The sequence below is a fragment of the Aegilops tauschii genome, chromosome 4 (genome assembly GCF_002575655.3).
Source record: "Aegilops tauschii subsp. strangulata cultivar AL8/78 chromosome 4, Aet v6.0, whole genome shotgun sequence".
NCBI classification, from domain to species: Eukaryota; Viridiplantae; Streptophyta; class Magnoliopsida; order Poales; family Poaceae; genus Aegilops; species Aegilops tauschii.
In genome coordinates, this window is record NC_053038.3 from 90,851,049 (window position 1) to 90,866,220 (window position 15,172).

At 44.0% G+C, this 15,172-nt stretch overlaps 1 pseudogene; it reads left to right on the forward strand.

The window, feature by feature from the left end:
• Positions 1-385: 385 nt before the first annotated feature.
• On the forward strand, positions 386-6,030 carry LOC109739746 (uncharacterized; annotated as a pseudogene).
• The last annotated feature ends 9,142 nt before the right edge of the window (positions 6,031-15,172 follow it).

Consider the following 15,172-nt stretch of genomic DNA (forward strand, 5'->3'; position numbering starts at 1 on the left):
TGGGCACTAAAACGCCCTACTCTCTTTTTTACCCGTTCAAACCGGGAAAAAGAAGAAGCATTTCTGCACAGTGTCAAGTAGTAGTAGGATAACAATAAGTTGATAGAAGAAGAGAAAGAGGAAGAGTTGGAATACTCAGTCTCGAGCCTTGAAGTCTATCACTCTATCATGCAGGCATAGGGAAGAGACAAGAGAGCCAGAGAGGAGAGGATAGGCAAGCAAGGAGAGGAGAGACTTGAGCTGCCTGGGCGGGAAAGGAAACTGGAGACGAGGACGAGGGACCGACGGTGGGGGAGCGAGCTCACAGTTCACACGGTTCATGTGAGTGAGTGATGGTTTGCCCTTCTCCGCCACGCCGAGGGCTTAATTGCGCCCGCAGGCAGGCGTTAATGCTGCCCCGATTTCGTCTCCGTCCCGTCCCCTTCCCTCCCCCCCTTTCTTCTTCCAATGGCGTCTTGCTCTTCTTGATTGAGTTCTTCTCTTTCTTCCCTTCATTTCCCGCGTGGGCCTGCCTGGGAAAGGGGAGAGATGTTCTCCTGCTCCTTCCTCCTGGCCCTCTTCGGCGGGGTTCTGCAGATTCTGCTCTGCGTCTTGCCGCCGGTGTGGGATTTCGAGCAGATTCTCTATGGGATTTAGGTGCTGTGTAGGGCGAGGGAGGGTTTTCTCCGTGCTGCAGTCGAGTTCTCCTGGATTTGGTTTCCTGGTTGGATTTTGAGGTAAAATCTTGGCCGTCTCCGGGTTTTCGGTTCATGTGAGGTGGTAGGATTGTGGGGTTTTACAGCGGATTTCTGGACAAGTTTCGACTGAAAAAGCCGCAAAAAAGTAGTGTTCTACTTATTATAGGATTTGGATTTCTATGCAGAGAGGCCGGGGGTGATCCTCCTTTTCTAAAAAAAAGATTTGGATAGTGGCAATGTAGTTCTCTGCAGTGAACATATTTGCCTGTGACATCTCTCAGTTTCTGGGATCCTATTCATTGCTTGGTTTGATTTCGTATCTTGTTAGCAATTTGTTGCTAAGAATTTTGTATTTGCAGTTGAAAGTCGGATCTTATTTTGGTATAAGCGGGTTGCTTTAAAGATTTTGGTGATTCCATCCTTCAAAAAATTACCCAAGAGTGATTATTTTTACTTTTGTAGTGCCTGGTATGCTGGTAATCTGCAAGGAGGTGTGTACTAAAGGCATTTCTCTCCGTTCCTTTTTGTTTCAGTGTTGGTACCTGAAGCCTGCCTTTGGTGGTCTCCAATAAACCAAAGGAACAATTGTGGATGCTTTGATGGTGTGGTGGGTGTGAGATGGATTGCCGGAGTCCGCTCTGGAGCCGCAAATCGTCGGAGAGGAGCCCTGGGGAGAGTGGGAGCTTCAGTTTGGCGTCGTCACATTCTGACCGTTAATCCTGTGGCCAGGTTCTGCTCCATATGTCAATTTTGTTGTTTCAAAGGGATTGCATATCTTATATTCTTGTTTGCTAGAGTTTTCTCGACTTCAAATACAGCAAAGCATGTGTAGTAGAGAGAAACATCATGGTGATAGTTCAGGTGTTACTTTCAGATTATGGAAAGCAACTTTGGAACTTCTAGTGAAAACTAAGCAACAGGTTACTATTGGCATCTCCAAGCAAGATCTCATTCTGCTGTCTTGGACAGGTTTATGGAACATTCAGCTTACTTTGACCTGTTTCTGGTGGGACATAATCAGATGTTACTATACTGTTTGATGGAAACATTCTTACAAACCGGACTTGTAAGTAGCATGCTAAATTGCTAATAAGTAATAACAATGTCTTGTTGGATGTTACATAGCAAGATACTGCAGTAGCCGGACTGTGTTTGAGTGCTCCTGTTTATATGGTTTTAGAAGGTTGCAATGTATTTACTATCTGCTTCCTCTATCTCATTTCTAATAGTAGAGGGAAATGGCCACCATAGCCATGCTGTTATTATCTTGAGATTATAAGACAGATTAGTTACCATGTATGTTTAGCCATAAATGATGAAGAGATATAAATGTGCGCAAAAGAGAAAAAGGGTTATCAATTCTACATGCACGTGTCATATTCTTTTAGAAGATTGCAAAAACTATAGGCCTTCTATTTTTAAATGGGGAAGGGCTGGAGTATCTTTAAGCTATTATGCAATATCTGATTTTGATCACTGTGTCAGGCAGTGATACTTTTTATGAAAGTTTATCATATAACTGACAGAAATTAATATAACCAATTATATAATTTTAATTTTCGAAGTTTTTGTTTCCTATCTTTTGGTCCTAGATAGTTAGAATCCTCAGTACATTTTTAGGAAAAAGGAAAACATCTCCAATATATACCGGACCAAAGTTGTGTTACGCTTGAATACTGAGGTCGCAATAAACTGTTACTTGTCAAAACTGTATGGTTTAGTCAAACGTTTGCATGACTATATCAATGACTTATGCCGTGCTGAATGAATTCCATACTGATTTTTTCATGATGGAACTGAATGTGTAGAATTTGCTTCAGATTCATTTTTATTATCTCAGTTTTAAGATAATTGCTGGTTATGTAACAGGTCTCAAGCTTGATTTCCACTACGTTGGTTTAGAAGATTACTGTTGCCTAGCTCAACTTCTCAAAAAGAGGAGCTGTGAGCTGGGAGGAATGACTCATCTGGTACAGTGATTAGATGATGCCTTCAGGCTTTTGTAGACTATTCGTAAATTCAAATTTCTTTGGCAAATGCTTTGCAGAAAACATACTCACTTTGTTCACCTTTGGCAATTACAGGATACCAAACCCCTATCTCCATTGGTAGTTCCCCAAATCATAGCCAATCACCTGAAGCTCACTCAAGAATGAGAGACGATGAAACCCAAGAAACCGAAGCAGGAAAATCATTGAACAAGAAGCTAACATGCGCAAATGGGTCAAATGATTCTTCCCCACAGCATGGTGAACTACCACTGCCAGAGGTCTTTACAAGTGTAGGAGATGCTGATATGCAGGATTCTGTGAAGAGTTTAAGTGAGAAGCTCTCTGCTGCTCTTTTGACTATCAGTGCTAAAGAGGACTTGGTGAAGCAGCATGCAAAAGTTGCAGAAGATGCTGTTGCAGGTAAAAAAAAATCATGTTAGATTGCATGCATTCATGTTAGCCAGTAGTTTCCTCTCTTTATTCAGAATCTCTGGGGAAATTAAGAGTAAACTCATAGATGATTTTTATTTTTGCATGCTCTTTGAGCAAATTTAGAATGGCATGGAACAAGAAATTTATTTATTATATTGTAGTAGTTAACTCATATTTGTTAATTATTTGTAGGTTGGGAGCATGCTGAAGGTGAAGTTAGTAACCTGAAGCGGCTACTTGATGCTTCATCTCTGAAGAACGCCTCTCTGGAGGATCAAGTCAGCCACTTGGATGGCGCCCTCAAGGAATGCGTCAGGCAGCTTCGCCAGGCACGAGAAGAACATGAGGAGAAAATCCGTGATGCAGTTGCTAAGAAGTCCCATGAATTGGAGTCTGAGATGTCTGAGCTCCAGAACAATCTGGCTGACCTGCAACAGCAGCTTGAAGCCTCCGATCTGCGGGAAAAACTTCAGGTAGCAGAGAAAGAATGCAAGGATCTCAAGATCGAGCTGCTCACGCTATCCAAGGAATTGAAGATGCTTGCACTGGAAAGAGACTTGAGCAGCCAAGAAGCAGAGACAGCGAGCAAACAACACTTGGAAAGTGTGAAGAAAATTACAAGAGTTGAGGCAGAATGCCGTAGGTTGCGCCATGTGACACGTAGAACCTCCCTAGCCAATGATTCTTCTAGGCCTGTCCCAAACAATGCTTGCATGGAATCTCTGACTGACAGCCAGTCTGATAGTGGGGAGCATATGCTAGCTATTGACAGTGAAGTAAAAAATTCTGATCTGTGGGCCTCAGCTCTTATAGCAGAACTCGATCAGTTCAAAAACGGCAACGAGGGCGCAAGAGATCTTGTAAACAATCCTGTTGAAATTGACCTAATGGATGATTTTCTTGAGATGGAAAAGCTGGCCGCATTGCCTGAAGTAGATCGCACGAGCTCTAGCTTTGGAACAGAAACTGATTCTGACCGGGCTGTGACCAGAGATATCTCAAGAGGCGAAACTGAAGCCCTACAGCACCAGGTTATGGATTTGCAAGCAAAGGTTGAAAAGATCGAACATGAGAAAAAAGAGCTTGAAATGGCCCTTGCGGAGGCTAGAAATCAGCTTGACACGTCATGTGACACTCATGGTAGCTGACAGCAAGCTTGTTGACCTGCAGATGCAGTTAAACTTGGCAAACGAGTCCAAAGATGCTGCTTTAGGACAAGCTGAGCTGTTAGATGGTGAGAGGAAGTCATTGGCATTTCAGTTGGAATCAAAGTCAGCAGAAGTTGAGAAGCTTCAGGGTGTGGTGACTAAATTGGAAGAATCTGGGAATAGCAAGGAGTTGGAGTTGCAGTTGCAGTTAGAATCGACTACTGCAGAGGTAGCAAATCTTTGCAAGATGGTAACATCCTTGGAAGAGAAGATTGATGCAGAGAAAACCCTCTTGGTGCAGCACAAAGCAGACTCAGACATGGCAAAGGCAGCTAAAGACACATTAGAGGCACAGCTGCGATCCGCAAACACAGAAATTGGGCAGCTAAGAGGAATTATTAAAACACTGGAGAGTGAGGTGCAAAAGGGGAAGGTGTGTCACAAAGAGCTTGAGGCACAAATAGAGGCTATGAAGACTGAATCAGAGAGAACATTTTCGGTGGAGTCTGCCAAAGAATCACTAGAAGCTCAGCTCCTGGTAGCAAACTCAGAAACCGCAAAGCTGCACGTAACGGTGAATGCACTGGAGTCTGATGCGGCAAAGGAGAGGGAATATTCTTCGGAGGTCAAGATACAATTGGAGGCAGTTGAGGGCATCAGAAAGGTTTTGGGGTCTGAGCTTGAGTCTGCACATCAGGAGACCATGAAGCTCCAGGAGAAGGTGTTGTCACTGGAAGTGAGACTTAAAGAGCAGAGTGTGTTGCTGGTAGAATTCACTGCCAAGGCAGAGGATGCAATGTCTGCGAGGAAGGCAATGGGGAGTCAACTTGAAGAGGCAAATCAGGAACTCGCGAAACTGACAAACAAGGTGAGCTTGCTACAAGGGAAGATTGAGCAGGAGAAGCTGCTCTCCGAAGAGTATGAAGCAAAATGCCGGAGATTGGAAGCTCAGCTGTCAAGGGACAGTCGCGAGGCAAAGCTTTGGCGACTCGCCAACACAAATGGAGACCTGAAGTTCAAGCAGGTAAACTTTTTAGAAGTTGACAACATTGGGCCAAAATAACATGGGTGGTACTTGCTACTAGCCTAGGTTCTAAGCACCCCACTCAAGGCATATGGTTTAATCACTCCTGAAACTTGAGAAGTCCCTGTATAACAATCATCATCATCTTCATGGCAGGAGGAGGAGGTCGCCAGTGCTGCAGGGAAGCTCGCTGAGTGCCAGAGGACGATCGCAAACCTCGGGCTTCAGCTGAAATCGCTGACGAACCTTGACAGTGTGATGACCGAGCCTGGCAAGCTGGAATCCAAGGACACGCTGCTGGACTTCAGAGAAGATGGCACTGAGCCGCCCGCCGATGAATCGTACGGTCTGCATCTCCCAGTGAGCAACGGGGGCTGCGCCTCGCCTGTTCCTCGGGCGCAGTCCCCGTCATCACGGCGCTCGGTGTTCTCGGGTTATCGTCGATTGGTAGCTACAGGAGCAGAGCAAGGAAGTGAGATGTGATGGAAGAGATTGTGTGCATAGGTTATCTAACTGTTCCTGGATGTTGTTGTCAACTCATTGTCACCTGGGGGTAGATGATCGGTGTGCATTTACAGAAAGTTGATCGTTCGCTTGGATTTGTGCTCTCTGTCATTTTCGGTCCAGTCTCCCATTAGATGATCGTTGTTTCGCTAGATGCAGATGATTAGTAGTGTACTTGCACTAAAATGTTACCCAGGACAATCTCAAAACAAAGACCAAGCAGCAAAACTGCAATTACGGTGTCCTTTTTTAAATATACTTCTTTGCTTTTCACTAATTTGCCACGTGTAAAGTAGCACGCTGGTCATTTATTAACATTTATATTATTAGAGAGAACTACTCCTTTCAAAATAACATAAAACTGCAGATCACTTTGAGAGCTACATGATGGATTCATGGCCCTTATTTCAATGTGTGGAAGCGCATGAACATATGATATCGATGGGAAACGGTAGCATGAGATACATTCCACAAATTTGGATGGTGATCTAGTAATTTTGTGTAGTTATATAATCCTATTCATATATCGGTTTGTGATTTTCATCTCCTCGTGTTCTCAACCTCGTTTTCTAAGAAGAAACTTATGATTCCTCTGAATGCAGCTGAAAGTTTACACACTGATTAATTTCTTTTCCAAAAGTTCTACTCCGCTCGCTCCGCCTACGCGGCACAGTTCCAGGCGCCAATGGCACCCTTCCCCTCCAAGAGCGTCTGGCGTATCTGGGCACCTGGGAAGCTCAAGATGTTTCTCTGGATGCTACACCTCGACAGGCTATGGTGCAACGATCGCATGCAGCGGCGTGGCTGGGAGAACATCTACTTCTGCCAGCTCTGCCTGCGAAGCTTGGAGTCCTCCTCCCACCTTTTCTGGGAATGCCCGGTCGCTATTCAGGCCTGGACAACGGCGGCATCATGGCGGGGCTGTCACTCCCTAGCACACGCTACCTGGAGCTCCGGAACGACGACGACGGAAAGAGTGAGGCTGATTACAGAGGCGGCAAGCCCAACCGACAGGGAGGGCACCAGATCAATTCTTGCACTCATCGCCTGTCACATATGGTTTGAGCGTAATGCATGCACCTTCCGCGGTAAGATGCCGTGCTCTCGCACCATCATCGAAGCGTGCCGTCGAGACATGGAGCAATGGAGGATCGCAGGAGCAGCCTGCATAGAGCACCCCTTCGGGGACGTGCCGTGAGAGATAGCCCGATACTATCAGCGCCAGCATAGCCACTAGGCTGGCCACCTGTACCATTTCTATTTCACCCCATTGATCACTTGATCAACACTTGCTTCCCGCCTTCTCTCTGCTAATGAAATCAATGCCAACTGGGGCTGGATCTTCCAAAAAAAATCTTTGGAAGTGAGCAGGGATGAGACAACGAGGTTACTCGTCGCCAAATCCTCACAACTTCTAAGATGATCAACCACTGTTTGTTTTTCTTTGAAAATTAGAGTGACATCCAGCCTCTATCATTGTGGCGCACTTCACTGTTTTCATCCGGTTCTTCGAAAAGGCGATGACCTCTGCGCCATTGTGACGCACACCGACTAGGATGCATATTGTGAGGATTATCATTTTCATTGAACTTCATTAGAGAATTTACCTCTACCACCTTAGACAGTGGTGGTGTATTAAGCCCATGTATTTCTTCAATAGGAGGTAAAATTTTAACATCCTCAACTTTAATACCTTTTTCCTTCATAGATTTCTTTGCCTCTTGCATATTTTCAGGACTGAGATATAATATACCCCTCTTCTTTGGAGTGGGTTTAGCCGGTGGTTTAGGAAGAGTCCAATCATCATAAATTTTCAATATATTATTCAATAATTCTTCAGCTAGCCAAATAGTTCGTTCCCTGAAAACACAACCAGCACAACTATCTAGGAAGTCCCTAGAAGCATCGGTTAGTCCATTATAGAAGATATCAAGTATTTCATTTTTCTTAAGAGGATGATCAGACAAAGCATTAAGTAACTGGTAAAGCCTCCCCCAAGCTTGTGGGAGACTCTCTTCTTTAGTTTGCACAAAGTTAAATATTTCCTGTAAGACAGCTTGTTTCTTATGAGCAGGAAAATATTTTCCAGAGAAGTAATAAATCATATCCTGGGGACTACGCGCACAACCAGGAGCAAGAGTATTGTACCAAGCTTTAGCATCACCCTTTAATGAGAAAGGAAATAATTTGAGAATAAAGTAATAGTGAGTTTTCTCATCATGAGTAAAAGGGGTGGCTATGTCATTCAACTTAGTAAGATGTGCCACAACAGTTTCAGTTTCATAACCATGGAAAGGATCAGATTCAACCAAAGTAATTAACTCTGGGTCGATAGAGAATTCATAATCCTTATCAGCAATAAAGATAGGTGAAGTAGCAAACTTAGGACCATATTCATTTTAGCATTCAGAGATTTTTCTTTATACTTGCACAGTAATTTCTCTAGATCATCTATATCCTTACAAGCAAGAATATCTCTAGTTGTCTCCTCATTCATAACATAACCTTCCGTTACCTTAGGCAATTCATATCTAGGAAGGCTAGTTCTAGTAGGTGTTTCAGGAGTTTCAGTTTCAAGCTCATCATCAGATTCAACAACATCATGTTGTATTACTCTAGCAATTTGTTCATCAAGAAATTCACCAAGTGGCACATCATCATTATCAAGCAAGGTACTGGCATCATCATAACCATTATTCATAGTAGAAGTAGAATTACCAATAACTTGCGACATATTAGAATTAATAGCATGTGGTGGTGTTGCAAGTTTACTCATAACAGAAGGTGAATCTAAAACAGAACTGGATGGCAGTTCCTTACCTCCCCTCGTCTTTGAGGGATAAATCTTAGTCTTTGGATCCTTCAGATTCTTCATAGTGGTAATATGATAATAATCCCAAGTGACTCAACAAATATTGCTATGCTCCCTGGCAACGGCGCCAGAAAAAAGTCTTGATAACCCACAAGTATAGGGGACCACAACAGTTTTTGAGGGTAGAGTATTCAACCCAAACTTATAGATTCGACACAAGGGGAGCCAAAGAATATTTGAAGGTATTAGCAGCTGAGTTGTCAATTCAACCACACCCGAAGATTAATTATCTGCAGTAAAATGATCAGTAGCACAGTAGTTTGGTAGTTTTGATAGTAGTGACAGCAGCAATAGTAACGGTAACAGTGATAGTAGTATTTTGTAGCAAGTGTAACAGTGATGATAGCAGTAGTAACTTATCAAGAACAATATAAGATAAATTTGTAGGCACTGGATCGGTGACTTGTTGGATGATATTCATCATGAGACAATTATAACCTAGGGCGATACGGCACTAGCTCTAGTTCATCAATATAATGTAGGCATGTATTTCGTAAATAGTCATATGTGCTTATGGAAAGAACTTGCATGACATCTTTTGTCCTACCCTCCCGTGGCAGCGGGGCCCATATTGGAAACTAAGGGATATTAAGGCCTCCTTTTAATAGAGAACCGGAACAAAGCATTAACACATAGTGAATACATGAACTCCTCAAACTACGGTCATCACCGGGAGCGAGCCCGACTATTGTCACTCCGGGGTTGCCGGATCATAACACGTAGTAGGTGACTATAACTTGCAAGATCGGATCTAAAACATGGATATAATGATGAATTCATAAACGGTTCAGATCTGAGCTCATGGCACCCGGGCCCAAAGTGACAAACATTAAGCATAGCAAAGTCATAGCAACATCAATCTTAGAACATAGTGGATACTAGGGATCAAGTCCTAACAAAACTATCTCGATTACATGATGAATCTCACCAACTCCTCGCCGACTAGCGAGCCTACAAAGGAATTACTCACTCCCGGTGGGGAGCATCATGGAATTGGCGATGGAGAAGGGTTGGTGATGATGAAGAACGAAGATTCCCCTCTCCGGAGCCCCAAATGGACTCTAGATCTGGCCTCGCGATGAAGAACAGGAGGTAACGGCGGCTCTGTCACGCGGAACGCGATAATTCTTTCTCCCTGATTTTTTTCTGGAAAAATAGGATTTTATAGCGTCGGTTTCAGGGTCTGCGGGGCTACCAGGTGGGGACAACCCACCTGGGCGCGCCAGGAGAGGGGGGCGCGCCCTGGTGGGTTGTGCCCACCCAGGTGCCCCTCTCTGGCAGGTCTTGGCTCCCTAAATTCTCTTCTATTCCATAAAAATTCCCCGCGAAGTTTCGTTCCATTCCGAGAACTTTTATTTTTGCACAAAAACAACACCGGTGGAGCACGTGGTGACCGCGGAGGCAGAGAACAACGGCGGCGGCCAAGCTTGAGGGTCACAACCGCGGTTGCTCCGGCGACAAAAGAAGAGAGGGGAGAGGCTCGCCGAGGTGGAGGGGTTCTATTGGTGGTGCTCGGGTGGAGGGAGGAGGCACGGCTCGCCAGAATTTAGGCGGAGCCGATCGGCGGCCGTGGAGGAAGAGACGCGCGAGGAGAGATCCTGGATCTCCGGCGAGAGGCTAGGGAGGGTGTGGGAGAGCGAGGAGGCCGCCGGTGATGCAAGGAGGGGCTCAGGACGGCCTATATATAGGCGGGGCGAGGTGCCCGAGCCGGTCACCGCCGCACAAGCTCGGCCAAGGCTCTGGCGAGCACAGAGATCACGGGGAGGGCGCAAGAACATGATGGAGCAGCGCTGCAGTGATCACGGAGCAGAGGAGGCCAAGGGGACACGCGGAGGAAGCGGAGAGAGGAGGAAGACGACGGCCGGCTACAACGCGTTCGTGGGCGCTGATACGTCCATTTTGCACCATGTTTTCCTACTGTTATTTATGATGTTTTTATCCATAATAACGCTTTTTGGAGTAATTCTAATGCCTTTTCTCTCATAATATGCAAGGTACACGCAAAGAGGGAGAATTCCGGCAGCTGGAAATATGGACCTGAAAAAGCTACGTCAGGCTACCTATTCTGCACAACTCCAAACAAGCTGAAACTTCATGAAGAATTTTTATAGAATATATGATGAATATTGGAGCAAATAAGTACTAGAGGGGCCCACCAGGTGGGCACAACCCACCTGGGCGCGCCAGGGAGCCCTGGCGCGCCCTGGTGGGTTGTGCTCACCCAGGCCCACCTCTGGTGCCCATCTTCTGGTATATAAGTCATTTTGACCTAGAAAAAATAAGGAGAGGACTTTCGGGATGGAGCGCCGCCGCTCGAGGCGGAACTTGGGCAGGAGCACTTTTGCCCTCCGGCGGAGCGATTCCACCGGGAGAACTTCCCTCCCGGAGGGGGAAATCATTGTCATCATCATCACCAACAACTCTCCCATCTTGGGGAGGGCAACATCCATAAACATCTTCAACAACGCCATCTCATCTCAAACCCTAGTTCATCTCTTGTGTTCAATCTTTGTACTGGAACTATAGATTGGTGCTTGTGGGTGACTAGTAGTGTTGATTACATCTTGTAGTTTATTACTATATGGTTTATTTGGTGGAAGATTATATGTCCAGATCCAATATGCTATTTAATACCCCTCTGATCTTGAGCATGATTATCATTTTTGAGTAGTTACTTTTGTTCTTGAGGTCACGGGAGAAATCATGTTGCAAGTAATCATGTGAACTTGATATGCCTTCGATAGTTTGATAGTATGTATGTTGTGATTCCCTTAGTGGTGTCATGTGAACGTTGACTACATGACACTTCACCATATTTGGGCCTAAGGGAATGCACCGTGGAGTAGTTATTAGATGATGGGTTGCGAGAGTGACAGAAGCTTAAACCCTAGTTTATGCGCTATTCCGTAAGGGACCGATTGGATCCAAAAGTTTAATGCTATGGTTAGAATTTATTCTTAATACTTTTCTCGTAGTTGCGGATGCTTGCGAGGGGGTTAATCATAAGTAGGAGGTTTGTTCAAGTAAGAACAGCACCTAATCACCGGTCCACCCACAGACCAAATTATCAAAGTAGCGAACACAAATCGAATCAACATGGTGAAAGTGACTAGATGAAATGCCCGTGTACCCTCAAGAATGCTTTGCTTATTACAAGAGACCGTTTTGGCATGTCCTTTGCCTCAAAAGGATTGGGCTATCTTGCTGCACTTTTGTTACTACTATCGTTACTTGCTCGTTACAAATTACGTTGCTATCGAACTACTCTGTTACTTACAATTTCAGCACTTGCAGACATTACCTTGCTGAAAACCACTTGTCATTTCCTTCTGCTCCTCATTGGGTTTGACACTCTTAATTATCGAAAAGAGCTACAATTGATCCCATATACTTGTGGGCCATCAAGGCTATTTTCTGGCGCTATTGCCGGGGAGTGAAGCGCCTTTGGTAAGGAAAAATTTATATAGTGTGCTGAAATTTACTCTCACTTGTTACTATGGAAAACAATCCTTTGAGGGGTTTGTTCGGGATATCTTCACCTCGACCGGAACCATACTTAGCTACCCCTCAACCTACTGCACCTACTGAAAATATGGAATATGAAATTCCTTCGGGTATGATAGAACAACTGCTAGCTAATCCTTATGCAGGAGATGGAACAGAACATCCTGATATGCACTTGATATATGTGGAACAAATTTGTGGATTGTTTAAGCTTGCAGGTTTACCCGGAGATGAAGTTAATAAGAAGGTTTTCCTTTATCTTTGATGGGAAAAGCATTGACATGGTATAGGCTATGCGATGATATTGGATCTTGGAGTTGGAATCGATTGAAATTGGAGTTCCACCAAATTTTTTATCCTATGCATCTAGTTCATCGTGATCGGAATTACATATATAATTTTGGCCTCGTGAAGGAGAAAGTATCGCTCTAGCTTGGGGGAGGCTTAAGTCAATGTTATATTCATGCCCCAATCATGAGCTCTCAAGAGAAATTATTATCCATAATTTTTATGCTCGGCTTTCTCATAATGATCGATCCATGCTTGATACTTCTTGTGATGATTCTTTTATCAAGAAGACTATTGAATTCCGGTGGGATCTTTTGGAAAAAGTAAAGGCAACTCTAAAGATTGGGAACTCGACGAAGGTAAAGAGTCAGGTATTAAGCTCGAGTATGATTGGGTTAAATCTTTTATGAATACCGATGCTTTTCAAAAGTTTAGCACTAAATATGGACTTGACTCTGAGATAGTAGCCTCCTTTTGTGAATCATTTGCTACTCATGTTGATCTCCCTAAAGAGAAGTGGTTTAAATACCACACACCTATTAAAGAAGAAATTAAAGAACCGGTACTAGCTAAAGAGGAAACTATACTTTATAATGTTGGTCCAGTTGTTCCTACTGCTTATATTGAGAAGCCACCTTTCCCTGTTAGGATAAAGGAACATGCTAAAGTTTTAACTGTGGTTAACAAAAGTTATATTAGAACACCTAAACCTCATGAACAAATTAAAGTAGAACCTAGCGTTGCTATGGTTAAAGATCTCTTGGAAGAAAACATAGAGGGGCATGTTATTTACTTCTGTAATGAAGCTACCAGAATTGCCAAACCTAATAAAGAGGATAAACATAGACCTGTTGTTGGCATGCCTGTTGTCTCAGTTAAAATAGGAGATCACTTTTATCATGGTTTATGTGACATAGGTGCTAGCGTGAGTGCTATTCCCTTTACTTTATATCAAGAAATTATGAATGAAATAGCACCCGCTGAAATAGAAGAAATAGATGCCACTATTAAACTTGCTAATAGAGACACCATCACACCACTTGGGATTGTTAGAGATGTTGAAGTCTTGTGTGGGAAAATAAAATACCCTACTGATTTTCTTGTTCTTGGTTCCCCACAAGATGACTTCTGTCCCATTATCTTTGGTAGACCTTTCTTCAACACCGTCAATGCTAAAATAGATTGTAAGACACAAACTGTCGGTGTCAACTTTGGTGATAAGTCTCATGAGTTTAATTTTTCCAAGTTTAGTAGAAAGCTTCATGAAAAATAATTGCCTAGTAAGGATGAAATAATTGGTCTTGCTTCTATTGCTATGCCTCCTACTGATCCACTAGAACAATATTTGCTAGACCATGAAAATGATTAACATAAACATGAAAGAAATGAAATAGATAAAATCTTGTTTGAACAACAACCTCTACTTAAACACAATTTGCCTATCGAAACTCTAGGAGGTCCTCCTCCACCTAAAGGTGATCATGTGTTTGAATTAAAACAATTGCCAGACACTTTGAAATATGCTTATCTTTATGAAAAGAAGATATATCCTGTTATTATTAGTGCTAACCTTTCAGAACATGAAGAAGAAAGATTATTGAAAGTTCTAAGGAAGCACCGAGCTGCTATTGGATATACTCTTGATAATTTAAAGGGCATTAGTCCCACTCTATGTGAAAGTGCAATCATGCCCTTAATCGTATTTTGATGTTGATGAGAACATGCATTTTGGGACTAATCATGTTTATCAAGTAAATCTCAGGATTATGTCTCAAGGGCCGTGTGTGGATCATGACTACGGAAAATTATATATATATATATATATATATATATATGTCACTCAAGAGAAGAGATACAAGACAAAGACAAAAAGCTTCGACTCTTTTTCGATTCGTTCTTGAGTATAGGCATCCCGCACTATTAAGAGGGGATCGTTGGATTTCATGAAAGAACTTGCTCAAACCCACAAAATATCCTCACACATCATCTCTGTGCCATCTCAAGTTTTTCCTCTGACATGTGCACAAATTCTGGTATGGTTCTAAGCGAGCAGGTTCAGCTATCACCGGACGTCCGACCCCTCACAGCCGACCGGGCATCCGGCTCTTCCCGGACGTCCGGTGCCTCCTCACAGAAGCTAAATTAGCAGAAATCCGGTCTCACCAGACTACCGGTCACCGGGCGTCCGCTCCTCTCCGGATATCAGTTTCTGCCTCAACAGAACGTTAATTAGTGGATTTCCGACCACACCGGACGTCCGGGCTCCGTACGACCGGCGCCTTCCGGACGTCCGCTGGCTGTGTGTCTCATGCCTTGTGTGTGGCCTGGTAGGTGTTCCAGTGACCGGACGTCCAGTCCAATCTAAGTCACCGGTCGTCTGGTACCACTACAAAAAAAAGACACATCCGTGACATTTTGGGCCGAACGAAATTTTTTCTGTCATACTTATGACACTTCTATGACGATAATTGTGACAAAACCCGGTATCATCATAAATGTGGTGGGGTCCTACTTCTATGACAAAAAATCATGACAGAAAATGGGCTTTTCGTCCTGGGCGGGCCGGAGACGCAGCTGCATGACATTCTTTGGGCCGTCCATGACGGAAAAAACCGTGGTAGAAGCGAGGGCGAGGAAAATATCGGGGTGTTCCCGGTTACGGTGGGTGGTCGGGGCCGAGCGATGCGCGTTTCTCTCATACACGCACACGCGTGGGTGCGAGGCGTTGGGCT